The sequence below is a fragment of the Mus musculus genome, chromosome 10 (assembly GCF_000001635.26).
Source record: "Mus musculus strain C57BL/6J chromosome 10, GRCm38.p6 C57BL/6J".
NCBI classification, from domain to species: Eukaryota; Metazoa; Chordata; class Mammalia; order Rodentia; family Muridae; genus Mus; species Mus musculus.
In genome coordinates, this window is record NC_000076.6 from 70867653 (window position 1) to 70880788 (window position 13136).

Below are 13136 nucleotides of genomic sequence, written 5' to 3' on the forward strand. Positions count from 1 at the left end.
CTGCCTTACTATTTCATACAACTTCCAGTAGGATCCTGAGTATGAATGGAGAGAGTAGGCACCCTTGTCTCATTCCTGGGTTTCCTCTAAACATTTCCACAGTCAGTATAATGTTGGCTATAGATTAGTCTTTTTTTTTTCCCCAAAGATTTATTTATTATATGTAAGTACACTGTAGCTGTCTTCAGACACCCCAGAAGAGGGCATCAGATCTCATTACGGGTGATTGTGAGCCACCATGTGGTTGCTGGGATTTGAACTCAGAACCTTTGGAAGAGCAGTCAGTGCTCTTAACCGCTGAGCTATCTCTCCAGCCCTAGATTAGTCTTATATAGCCTTTGCTGCCTTGAGGTGTGTTTCCTCTGCTTCTGGGTTTTTTTGGAGGCTTTTACCATAAGACCTTGGTAAACTTGGTCAGTGACCTCTTCCACAATGATAGGGTCCTATGATTTCCATCCTCAGGTCTGTTAATGACTGTGCTAAAATCTTGATTTGTGTTATGTTGAACTTTCCTTGACCCCTGAAATGATACCCACTTGGTCATGAAGTATCACCTTAACGTGTTATCTAATGTGCTTTTCAAGTATTCTGAAAAGAATTTTCTTTCCCACCTGAGCTTATCAGGGACATTGTTCTATGTTCTTGCCATGGCTGTTGGGTCCATGTCCATGTTGGGTGCTGGTTTTGGGCAAAGGCATCTTTTCTGAGAGAAGAAGCCTTATCTCTAGAACCTGCAGACAGGTTAGTGAGGAGTAATATCCACATACACACATATGTGGGTCATATCCACAGGAGGTTTTACAAGGGGTGATGTTTGTATCTATTTCTAGGCTTCCTTTTTTTAGGTAACAAACGTATCACCAGAGCCAATCATCAAGCGGTTCAGTGTTCCTGCATGATGTCAGGTGATGCTCAGAAAGAGAACTCCATTGTGAAGTCACAAGGACTCTTCATGGTTCACCAGATGAAGTCTCAGAACTTAGAGAATGCATTCAGATACACCCTGGATTATATATAAGATGCTAAATTGAAGTCTTGATGTCCTCCAGCTTCCATTTACTAGACCAGGGGCAGTGGCCAGGAATGAACCCTATGGAGCATCATCCTTGGAACCAGGTCACTTGATGAACACAGTCTGTAGCTTCAATGACTGGCTTAAGGTGATCACCCAAATTCTAAAGTCACAGTGCATCTCTAAAGTGCAGCAATGCGTGCTTCTCTAGGTCTTCCCTCCTTGGTCCTAAAGAGCCACTAACCACCAAACACCGCTCTTGCTGCCCAACTGTACTTCTTTATGAAGTGTATGGCTTGTCCTGCAACCTGTTCTGGGTTCTACTCGGAGTCCTATCAACATTCTCTACTTTGGATCAAGCTACTGAGGCAGATTTTTTTTTCCCCTACAAGGAGCTGTTTATGTGATTCAAGTGTCAATTTTGACTCCCTGGCTTCTCACTATGGTCCAGATGTGAGCCTGTCCTTCACATGATCCTTAGGAATTCTTAAGTTAAAAGTTCCCCTCCATCTCCATATTGATGGTACTTTCTGCTGCATAGCCTTGTCTCTACTCTTCTTATCATACTAAGATTTTATTGTAAATCTCGTATAATTTTTTTAGTGACTTCTGTCTTAGTTAAGGTTTTACTGCTGTGAAGAGACACCATGACCAAGGCAGCTCTTATAAGGACATTTAATTGGGTCTAGCTTACAGGTTCAGAGGTTCAGTCCATTATCATCAAGGTAGGAACATGGCAGCATCCAGGCAGGCATGATACAGGAGGAGCTGAGAATTCTACAGCTTCATCTGAAGGCCGCTAGCAGAATAATGGCTTCCAGACAACTAGGATGAGGGTCTTAAAGCCCACACCCACAGTGGCACACCTACTCTAACAAGTGCCAAGCATATACAAACCATCACATCTTCCTTATGTCATGTCTTTCTAGAAACAACTCTGCAAGGAACATCTGGAGGACATATGGAGAAACAGATACTGCTATAATCAAAATTACTTTTGGCCTCTGAGTTCAACTATTTGGCTTGACTTGGCTTGGCTTGGCATGGCTTGAGAACCAAGCTCCCTCTTCTGGCTACCGAGTCTTTCCTGCCCAGGGCTTCGTGAAACAGTCCTCAAGGCTCCAAACAAATCCAGCTCATTGTCAGAGTTAGGTTTTGAGGGTCTGGCCCCGGAAACATTTTGGTCAGGAAGGGAGCCCACATGACTGATGGATGACTTTATATCTCACTATCTGACCATGGATGTTTGGTTGATATTCAAAAAAGCTTCTTCTGATGCTTCTGGAATATTGTAATCGTAACCATCTTTAAAAGCTGTTTCTTTAGAGGTGACATCTTTGCAGGTCCTTATCCTCCCTAAGCTGGTCTAGCCTTAGCTAATGCTTCTTATGAAAATTCATCTGAATTGAGTGATGGAGCTTGGCTTAAGCTAGTATCCGGCCTGAAGAACTGTTAAACTTTTCCTGGTTAAACTTCTCTTACATTGGTCTATAGTTGAAGGTGGTAGATGACACACGAACTCTTTCATTGTCTCCTTCCATCCGTGTGGATGTGGCTGGAGTTAAGCCTCAGGTGACACAGACTCTTCAAACTTTGAGTCCAGTTGATGATCTGAGGAATCAAAGACAACTTAAGTGATACAGAGGTCTGAGAAGCACCAATGACCTAAAATTTCAGTCATCCTTCAAGGGGAAGTACACACTATACTGTTTGGAAGTTGTGGTCATGTCATCTTTCATGATTGGGCAAGCCTGCTTTTGTACACAAAAGAAATGTAGGCCCAGTAAAGTTAAGTTCAAGTTCTGAGGAAGGGCCCTCACTAGAAGCTCAGAAACCTGAGAGAACACACCCTGTAGTGACTTCAAAGACTTTCTTGCTGGACTTTGGTTTTCTGGGAGCCAAGGCATTCATAGGATTCTGGCCAACAAAAGAAGTTGGTCTCAGAATCTCAGACTTTCATTCCTGGTGAATTTCCACACAAAGCATCAGAACCATGTTTTCATTTTAATTAGAAGAGTGATTCATGACCTCAAGGAAATAAAACACTTGAAATAAAACACAGAAGACGACAAAAGGCCCTGTCGGCTAGTGAGAGCCACTCTCAGTGCGGGTTCATTTTATTTTAGCACTTTCTGTGGGTCTGAACTGAAACACAGGGTTCTGCCTTTTGACAGCTCAGAAACCGGATCTGTCTTATAGTGATGACTTGTTAAAACATTAATCTGAGGTGTTTGTCTCTTACTTAAAGGCAGGTGTATGAAATAATGACACATTTTGAAAGCATCAATCACAGATTAGATGACTATGGACTAGACCAGACCACAGGTGTCTGCAGAGCTCAGTTTGTATTTGAGAGGATCTACCTTGGCTTTCTTATTGCTACATTGTATTCAAAGAAAAAACACTTAGCACCCAAGAACAATCAAACTCTTCATTCCACTGTCTCTGCTGACATCATTTAGAATGAACTCTCTCTCAAAACCTTTTGCCATCCCATGCCTCCAAACCTGGTCCTTATTCCTCCACCCCCACCCCCACTCCCAACCCCCCCTACCCCGTCCCCCCATCCTGCAATCTGCATTTTTCCCCAACTGGGTAAACTTCCCAAATTACCCTTTCTTAGGCACTATCATTCCTCCTAAAATTATTAGTTTTGAGAGTGAAAATAGAAAATGACACCTTTGCAGATGCAGAATGTTAACAATCATTCCACTTTCACCGTCTCTGATCTGTTTCGTGCCTTGTACTCTTTTCTAAGTGCTTTCCCAGAGAACCATCTTTGGTACAATATAGGAAATGGGCTTCAAAGTGCTCACAAACACTAGCAAGGTGCTCTCAATCACATGAGGGTTAAATACCCGAGGTTGGTGTCTTTTAGGGGTGGGGGTCTTGGAGAAGTCAGAGAACTTCCAGGGAGAAAGAGACAAAGCAGGAACTGGAGTTGTGGCTTAGTGGTTAAGAACACTTGCTACACTTGCAGAGGACCCAGGTTCGGATCCCAGCACCCACACTGTAGAGCCCACAGCTTCTGGGGATTCAATATCCTTTGCTAGCCTCTGTGGTACCAGCATGCAGATGGTGCATAGTTGTAAATGCAGACAAATACTCATACCCAAAAGATATTTTTAAAGACAAAGGACAAAGCAGAAAGAAGAAAGGAAGAAAAAACAAAGAAGCCAAATGTACTATGTTTTGAACACTAGTCAGAGCTGGCAGTCTCCTATAAAGTGTCTGTTACCACACAAGGGCTTCATTCTTTCACGATGGAAATTACAAGAGTCCCCGACTAATTACCTACAAACCTAAATGTTAATTTGGTAGAAAACAGGGGCCTTATCCCCTATACTTGTTCTGCAAATTACAGTAATCATACAGAACCCCCCAGGCACATTCCTTCCCATCTCCCTCCCCTTTGTCTTCTATAGAACTGTTACTCGGGAGAGGAACAATAGCCAGAGGTGGGCTAGGAGGGCAAGGAGGATGCTTAATGCAGACAAACACCAGCCACATCTCAAGCCCAACTTAACCTGGAACAGCAACAAGAAAGGGAGCCAGCAGGGTGGAGAGACACCCCCGCCCCAGCACAGTAAGTAATAATAAACTCCCCTTAATTTCAGCTAGTTCTCCCCATCTACCCCTCTGAGTACCAGGAGGCTAGCACTCAGCCCAGCTTGGCACCCTTCCTAAAGACACAAGCAGCAAGAACGGAGCTCCTACCAAGAAATGCTTCATCAGCAAACCAATGTTCTTCAGTCACTCCAGTAGCAAAGCGAGTGCCTTTTCTGTGGCGGTGTCATGAATGTTGTAGTAGTTCCTCAAATTTAATTTAATAGAATTTAATTACACATGGGGGCTGAATACTTTTTAAATGAATAATTATTGTTATCCCGTCAAAAGGACGGTATACATCTCTCAGTCCTAACTGGTACCCAAGAAGGCTAAGAAAAAACACTTTAAAGACAGAATTGCAGTTGAAACGAACTGAGAGAAAGCTTCCTATAGGTGCAGTTGCTGACTGATCTGGGTCCACAAATATGTCTACCAAACCTTAGACAAGTGAAGAATAATTCTCAAATAAGTCTCCACTAACCTACGATGATCATCAGCCTAATCCCTCTGTTAGAGGAGAGATCAGAACCTTATGAGGGTTGGGACATGAAGCGCTCAGTGCAATGCTAACTCTGACTGAATAAAACCCAGAGCTTCTAGATGGGGGGTTCGTACGCCTTAAAGGCACACTCGGGAGGCAGAGGCAGGTGGAACTCTGAGTTCCAGGCAGTCTGGTCTACAGAGTGAGTTCCAGGACAGCTGGAGTTATACAGAGAAACCCTGTCTCAACAGCCCCCCCCTAAAAAAAACCCACAAAGTTTAAAGTATGAGGTAAAACCATAATAAACAGAGAAGCTACACTTCTTCCTAACTGTTCACCAACACTTTTTGAGAGTGGATACACATTCCTCTCTTCCTTGTCTCACTGTGGAGCTTAGGTGGGGTCCTACTGCTCCTCTCTAGTGACTACTGCTGGGTGCTCACCCCTCCCTGCTTCTCCCTCCCGGGCTGCCTCTGTGGATGAGGCGTTCTCCTTGTTACAAGGTCCCCTCCCTTCCTCTGATCTTGCAAATGGACAGAATGTACCTTGACAGCATAAGATGGATATTCCTTTCTCCAAAGCATCAGGAAGCTCCCTGGGGGTGGGGGTAATCTGAATCCCAGAAGCTAAAACCGCAGATCTCTTCAAAAGAGCTACCAGTCTCCCTCCCACATCCTGTTGCTACTACTCAAACTAACCATGTGACAGCCTCAGGAGCACCCAAAGATGTCAGCACCTGCCCTACAGGCTGATCAGACTCCCAGGACCCACCCCTGTAACCAAAGCCTTGATGGTTCTATCAGATTCCCTTCACCCCTCAAATGCACTTCTTTACAAACTTAACTTCTCATGGAAGAACATCATGCTTGGAACCCTAGGCCAGAGCATCTATCTGCCACAGAGATGTCAGAAAGGATGCTCTGTTACACTTTATCATGGGCAGGGCAGGAGCATTTAAATTGTGGCAGCTTCTGGCTTGGTCAGAATGGACTGGGGTAAAGAAGACATCGGGGAGGGGGGCACTGGGGCCAGGTGTGCTTTCTTGTTTGAGATTCTTCTAATAACAGAGCTGTAGATGCCGTGCCCAAGACAAGTCTTATAAAGGACAACATTTAATTGGGGCTGACTTACAGGTTCAGAGACTCAGTCCATTATCATCAAGGCAGGAGCATGGCAGCATCTAGGCAGGCATGGTGCAGGCAGAGATGAGAGTTCTATATCTTCATCTGAAGGCTGCTAGCAGAATGCTGGCTTCCAGGCAGCTAGGACTAGGGTATTAAAACCCACACCCATAGTGACACCCTTACTCCAACAATGAGGATCTGAGACAACAATTTTCTTTTTAAACTGCTCTGTGCTTCTCAAACAATGGGGATAGAAAACATCCAGTGGACAGGGTAGTACACACCTGTAACCCCAGTCTGAGGCAGGGGGATGGAGATTTCAAAGTCAGCTTGGGCTATGTAATTCATTCCGATCTGAAAGCAAGACAAGGTCTCCTGTCACAGAACTGTGTTGAGGTCCTCATCGACTTTGTCTTCTAGTTTAGGAACTCTTCCTCCTTCTCATCTATTATGGTCATTGTCATCCTCACCATCCTCATCATCACCATCATTATCACCACCAACATCACCATTGTCATCATCACCATCACCACCACAACCATCACCATCATCACCTTGCTCCTTTCCCCATCTTTGCTTCCTTATTTGTCTTTGCTTCATGGGAAACAAAGTCAAAGTTACCAGCTTCCACAGGAAACAAAGTCACCAGCTTCCAGATGACTGTCCCTGGGTTACCCTGGGCTGAAGCCTCTGTGACAGCACTGGGCACTCAGCAGCAGACAGGCTGGCCAGGTGCTTCCCTTGGTGACAGTGTTCACCAGCAGGCACAGAGGTGTGGGTCTCTAACAAGCAGATCACTGTGGTGTGTGATTTTCTGTCAGTTCCTTTGACAAATGATAATTCCTCATTAAGGGATAAAAATTAAGTGCTGTGCTACCAGTTTGAGCTGGCTAACCATTTCACATTTTTAAACTTCCCATGGAAATGGATTGCCCCTTAATAATATAATTGTAAAGCAATGTGTGGCCTTAAATCTAGCTCAGGGATGGGGAGGGGTATGTGTCTGCAGAGATGGTTCAGTGGTTAAGAGCACTGACTGCTCTTCTAGAGGTCCTGAGTTCAATTCTCAGCAACCACATGGTGGCTCACAGCCCTCTGCAAAGGGATTTGACGCCCTCCTCTGGTGTGTCTGAAGATAGCTACAGTGTACTCATGTGTATTAAATAAACAAACAAACAAATCTTAAAGAAAAAAAAAAGATTGCTTTCAACCTATAGTTTTAAAACTGCCTTTAAATCTCTCCATTAAACTTGAAGACAGTTCTGTCCTGAGGCACCCACGTGTGAGCTCAGCAAACCAGATGGCAGCCTAGGCTTGAGCATTTAGCTAATCCACTGCTTTCTGCAGCTTCTCCCACAGAAATTGTCCGAGCTAACGCCTTTCATAAGAGCAGAGGAACTGCAGCGCCTCTGCACCTCCCACCAAGTCACAGGGCATCCATTGTCCGATCCGTTCGTGACTCCGGGGGTCATGTCGGCAGCACTGACGGTAAATTACAGAGGTTTTATTTTTTTGAGACCTGCCATTTCCATAGTAACAGCCAAGATCTCAACAACAGGAACCCAGCCCACACCGGAGCGGGACCCTCCTTCCCTTCTCAGATGACAGCTGAAAGGTTTATGATGTATGGCTTTGTCTTCTCCAACCAGATGCAAATATTTAATGCAAGGTTTGAATCCAGGAGGATGCAAGCTAGTGTCTAAACAATCTAGGCATTTTGAGGTTCCAAACAGCCTAGTGGACTCTGAAAATAGGCCTGACTTATTCTGTTTTTTAGTCCCGCTTCTGTTGGCCACTCAAGAAAAGTTGTTTGTTTCTGTAGCCCAGGCTGGCCTCAAAATTATCTATATAGCTGAATGGGCCTCCACCAGAGAGTATGCTGCAGAAGGCCTAGCTATAGAACAGAGAGCTTGTGTCTGCTTGGCCTTAGTGAGTTCATAGCTGAAGAGGAGTTTTTACACAGTTGACCTAATGAAACTGGGCTCTGCTGGCAGATCCTTTGTGTACTAAGATGTCTCTCCAGCCTGTTATGAACCCGGCTGGCATCTGGTTTGCTAAACTCACACATAGGTGCCTCAGGACAGAACTGTTTTCAGGCTTAATTGGAAACATTTAAAAGCTGTTCATAGTCCATGTCCAATGGGGCGGTGACTAAATATTTTAACAGTATTTCTTAATACTCCGAGGACTTAGATACAAACTGTGACTTACAAGAAGTCCCTATGCCCTAAAACCGAAAAAGAAAAAGGACAGTCTGCCCCTGGCTGTTTCCCACTGTGTCAGGCAGCTGAGGATGTCAGAGCTCTGAGCCCTGTGCTTTGGGAGTTCGGCATCACTACACTTCAGAGAATTCTTCTAATCTAGATCCCACATCTGCTTCCCCGCGAGCCAAAGCGCCCCCTGCAGGAGAGGCATGTGAACAGCTCCTGCTGAAGCTGTAAGGTTCAGCAGAGAGGCACACTTGGGTTACAAAGGGTCTGTCACCCACAATCCCTTCTGCCAGATACGTTCTTAAGTTCCAGTTGCCTACATCCGCATGGCCTAAGCTTTTAGAGGAAATGTGGGCTTGCATTAGAGAAAAGAGTGAATGCCTGCTCTTTCATGCCCGGGGTGGATGTTGATCGTTTACATTATATACTACTCTCTTGAACTTGCTTTGAGTTTCTACTGCTGAGGTTTTGTTCTAACGTTGAAATCCCTCTCTCACAAAGCCGTTGTGGGACTGCCCGTGGTAGCATCCTTGAGGCACCACCCCTGTGCCTGCCCTGCCTGGTGCTTTTTACCATGAGGCGCATCTGAGACTCCCCTGCAGCCTATGTGTACAGACTTGCTTATTAAGGAAGAGGAGTGGGATGCACCATGGCAACAGCCAATCAAACTCGAGCTTCCCGCTGCCCTGGTCACACTGACTCTGTTGAACAGGCCTGCTCTGACCATTTTTTTCCAGCTCCAATACGTCTACATTCTTTGTGAAGATGACAGGAACACACCGGTCTCCTTTTTGTCCCTCATAATTAGCGCCATACACCCCACCCCAACCCCCCCATACCAATGCAAAAGTGCAGCTGGGTTTTCTACAGGCTGAAATGAAAGTGCAGCCGGGGTCATTCGCAAAGATCCTGCTGCCACATGGGAGGTAAGGACATCACCTTGCAAAGGTAACAATACTCTTTCCTACCTGCTCCGCTCTCCTTGGTACCTCGCAGGGTTCCTGGAGCATCCTGGGTGCTTGGAAGTTCGTTGATGGTTAATAAAGATCCCTAGGTTCAGAGTGGCTTTGATTCATATAATCTTTTACTGCGGTGGTTCTCAACCCCTTTGAGTATCAAACGACCCTTTCAGTGGGGTCACAGATATTTATATTATGATTTATAACAGTAGCAAAATCACAGTCATGAAGTACCAGGGAACATAATTTTATGGTTGGGGTCACAACTGTATTAAATGGTCTCAGCATTAGGAAGGTTGAAAACCACTGTCTTACTGGATCCCTAAATATATCAAATTCCCATCAAAATGAAGGCTAGAGGAGATATTCTAAATCAAGCCGTTGAGATCTGAGTCTCCTACCTGTCAGATTGCCCTGGTTTGAATAGGAGTGGCCTAGAATCTAATGGCCTCCTATAAACTATGTCACCCAGGTCCCACCGTCTTTGCCATCAGATCTGCTGGCTCTTGGCCTTTCATTTTTCATTTAGATTTCTTCTGGCTTATAAAAATATTTATGGGATTTTTTTTTTTCTTCAGATAATGACAGGTTTTTCCATTGTGGTCAAGATTTGGAAGAGACATGCACAGTCTCTGATCCAGGGACACACCCTCAGCTCCTTGTTTTATTCCCGAGTTATATTTCCTATCGTGGCCACTCACACATTTTCCTTTGCCCTCTGAAACTTGAGGCCTGGTGGCCCCAGGGCGCTTCCATCTGTGAGGGCCCTACGTCGTTGTCTCTGTTCTGTTTCTCTTGGCTCAGACTAACAGAAGGGCCCCGGGAAATGGAAAATCTTAGCCCGTCTTTTTCTTACTTAACTTTTCTAATATATTTTCCTTGGAGAGGCGCTCAACCAAGTCTTCTGGGGCATTTCCTTCCCCTGATCCATTCCAGGAATTTTTGAAAGCCAGGACTAACTCAGCTGAAAACATGGGGTTCTTCCTACACCAAGGGCCACTATTTGTTTTGGACCCCTCCCTCTGTTCTCCAATAAAGTTCCCATCTCCTTCCTTGCCCAGGAAACAAAAGATATGATGTCATCTGCCAGGGTGGGTTTGGCCACCAAGATAATGATTTAAGTGTCCTAATACTTTTCCAGGACAACGAGAGCAGCTGCTGAGCTTCAGGGAACTTCCTGTCACTGACACAGAGAGCCATACTGTGTGTTGATTTAAATATGCTTGGTTTAGGGAGTGGCACTACTAGGAGGTGTGGCCTTGCTGTAGTAAGGGTGACCTTGTTGGAGAAGGTGTGTCACTGTAGGCATGGGCTTTCAGACCCTCATCCTACTTGTCTGGAAGTCAGTATTCTGCTAGCTGCCTTCAGATGAAGATGTAGAATTCTCAGCTCCTCCTGCACCATGCCTGCCTGGATGCTGCCATGCTCCCACCTTGATGATAATGGACTGAACCTCTGAACCTGTAAGCCAGCCCCAGTTTAATGTTATCCTTTGTAAGAGTTGCCTTGGTCATGGTGTCTGTTCATAGCAGTAAAAGCTTAACAAAGACAGACTCCAAACAGCTCTGTACCGCAGGAAGCCATTGAAAGTTGAAAAGCAAACTTCTTGGAGGAGCGCAGCTTCCTTGTGTAATAGTACAGCACCTAATGATCGGTGTGTACATAGGGCATTGCTATGCAATGCATGTTCGTGTGCATGTGTGTGTGTCTTTATTGGGTCATGAAAAAAATGGAGTTCTGGAGAGATGGCTGAGCAGTTAAGGTCATTGGTTACTCTTCCAGAGGCTCCAGAATCAATTCCCAGCATATATATGGTCGTTCACAATCATCTGTCTCCATCCCAGGGAATCAGACCCCCTCTTTTGGTCTCCACAGGTATTGCACATAGATAGTGCAAAGACAACAGGCAACACACCGATATGCATAAAGCGAAAAGCAAAAGCAAAATAATTTAAAGAAAACTATCTTTTCTGATCTCTGGCATGGGTCACAGAGCTCTAATAGCCTTGGGTTCATTTTCCTAATAATACATATCAAGTGCCTACTAGGTGCCATGGAAAGGAGACACTGACTGTGTAAGCCAGTGCAGTGGCCCCAGGAATCTACTTCAGTTGCTGAAATGGGCATCTCCCAGCAAGTTTTCCACTTGCCAAACAATGCTGATTGAATCCTGAGGTCTGTGCCATCCTGACAGGAAGGCCCCATAAAGTGAAAGCTAAAGACAACCAAACTCCCATAGTCCTCGGCTTCCTCTCCAATCCTTTTTTTTCCCCCATTTTTTATTAGGTATTTAGCTCATTTACATTTCCAATGCTATACCAAAAGTCCCCCATACCCACCCACCCCCACTCCCCTACCCACCCACTCCCCCTTTTTGGCCCTGGAGTTCCCCTGTACTGGGGCATATAAAGTTTGCGTGTCCAATGGGCCTCTCTTTCCAGTGATGGCCGACTAGGCCATCTTTTGATAAATATGCAGCTAGAGTCAAGAGCTCCGGGGTACTGGTTAGTTCATAATGTTGTTCCACCTATAGGGTTGCAGATCCCTTTAGCTCCTTGGCTACTTTCTCTAGCTCCTCCATTGGGAGCCCTGTGATCCATCCATTAGCTGACTGTGAGCATCCACTTCTGTGTTTGCTAGGCCCCGGCATAGTCTCACAAGAGACAGCTACATCTGGGTCCTTTCAATAAAATCTTGCTAGTGTATGCAATGGTGTCAACGTTTGGATGCTGATTATGGGGTGGATCCCTGGATATGGCAGTCTCTACATGGTCCATCCTTTCATCTCAGCTCCAAACTTTGTCTCTGTAACTCCTTCCATGGGTGTTTTGTTCCCAGTTCTAAGGAGGGGCATAGTGTCCACACTTCAGTCTTCATTCTTCTTGAGTTTCATGTGTTTAGCAAATTGTATCTTATATCTCGGGTATCCTAGGTTTGGGGCTAATATCCACTTATCAGTGAGTACATATTGTGTGAGTTTCTTTGTGAATGTGTTACCTCACTCAGGATGATGCCCTCCAGGTCCATCCATTTGCCTAGGAATTTCATAAATTCATTCTTTTTAATAGCTGAGTAGTACTCCATTGTGTAGATGTACCACATTTTCTGTATCCATTTCTCTGTTGAGGGGCATCTGGGTTCTTTCCAGCTTCTGGCTATTATAAATAAGGCTGCTATGAACATAGTGGAGCATGTGTCCTTCTTACCGGTTGGGACATCTTCTGGATATATGCCCAGGAGAGGTATTGCTGGATCCTCTGGTAGTACTATGTCCAATTTTCTGAGGAACCGCCAGACTGATTTCCAGAGTGGTTGTAAAAGCCTGCAATCCCACCAACAATGGAGGAGTGTTCCTCTTTCTCCACATCCATGCCAGCATCTGCTGTCACCTGAATTTTTGATCTTAGCCATTCTGACTGGTGTGAGGTGGAATCTCAGGGTTGTTTTGATTTGCATTTCCCTGATGATTAATGATGTTGAACATTTTTTCAGGTGTTTCTCTGCCATTCGGTATTCCTCAGGTGAGAATTCTTTGTTCAGTTCTGAGCCCCATTTTTTAATGGGGTTATTTGATTTTCTGAAGTCCACCTTCTTGAGTTCTTTATATATGTTGGATATTAGTCTCCTATCTGATTTAGGATAGGTAATGATCCTTTCCCAATATGTTGGTGGTCTTTTTGTTTTACTGACGGTGTCTTTTGCCTTGCAGAAACTTTGGAGTTTCATTAGGTCCCATTTGTC

General features: G+C 44.9%; 1 long non-coding RNA gene across 2 annotated transcripts in view; it reads left to right on the top strand.

Annotated features, from left to right (window-relative positions):
- Nucleotides 1–988: 988 nt before the first annotated feature.
- The window catches only part of 4930533K18Rik (RIKEN cDNA 4930533K18 gene), a 65600-nt gene continuing 53452 nt past the window's right edge, over nt 989–13136 (top strand). For both annotated transcript variants that reach the window (NR_166096.1, NR_166097.1), the window contains exons 1-3: nt 989–1160; nt 4438–4598; nt 7574–7714. This is a non-coding gene — a long non-coding RNA (RIKEN cDNA 4930533K18 gene). The remainder of the gene's footprint in view (nt 1161–4437; nt 4599–7573; nt 7715–13136) is intronic.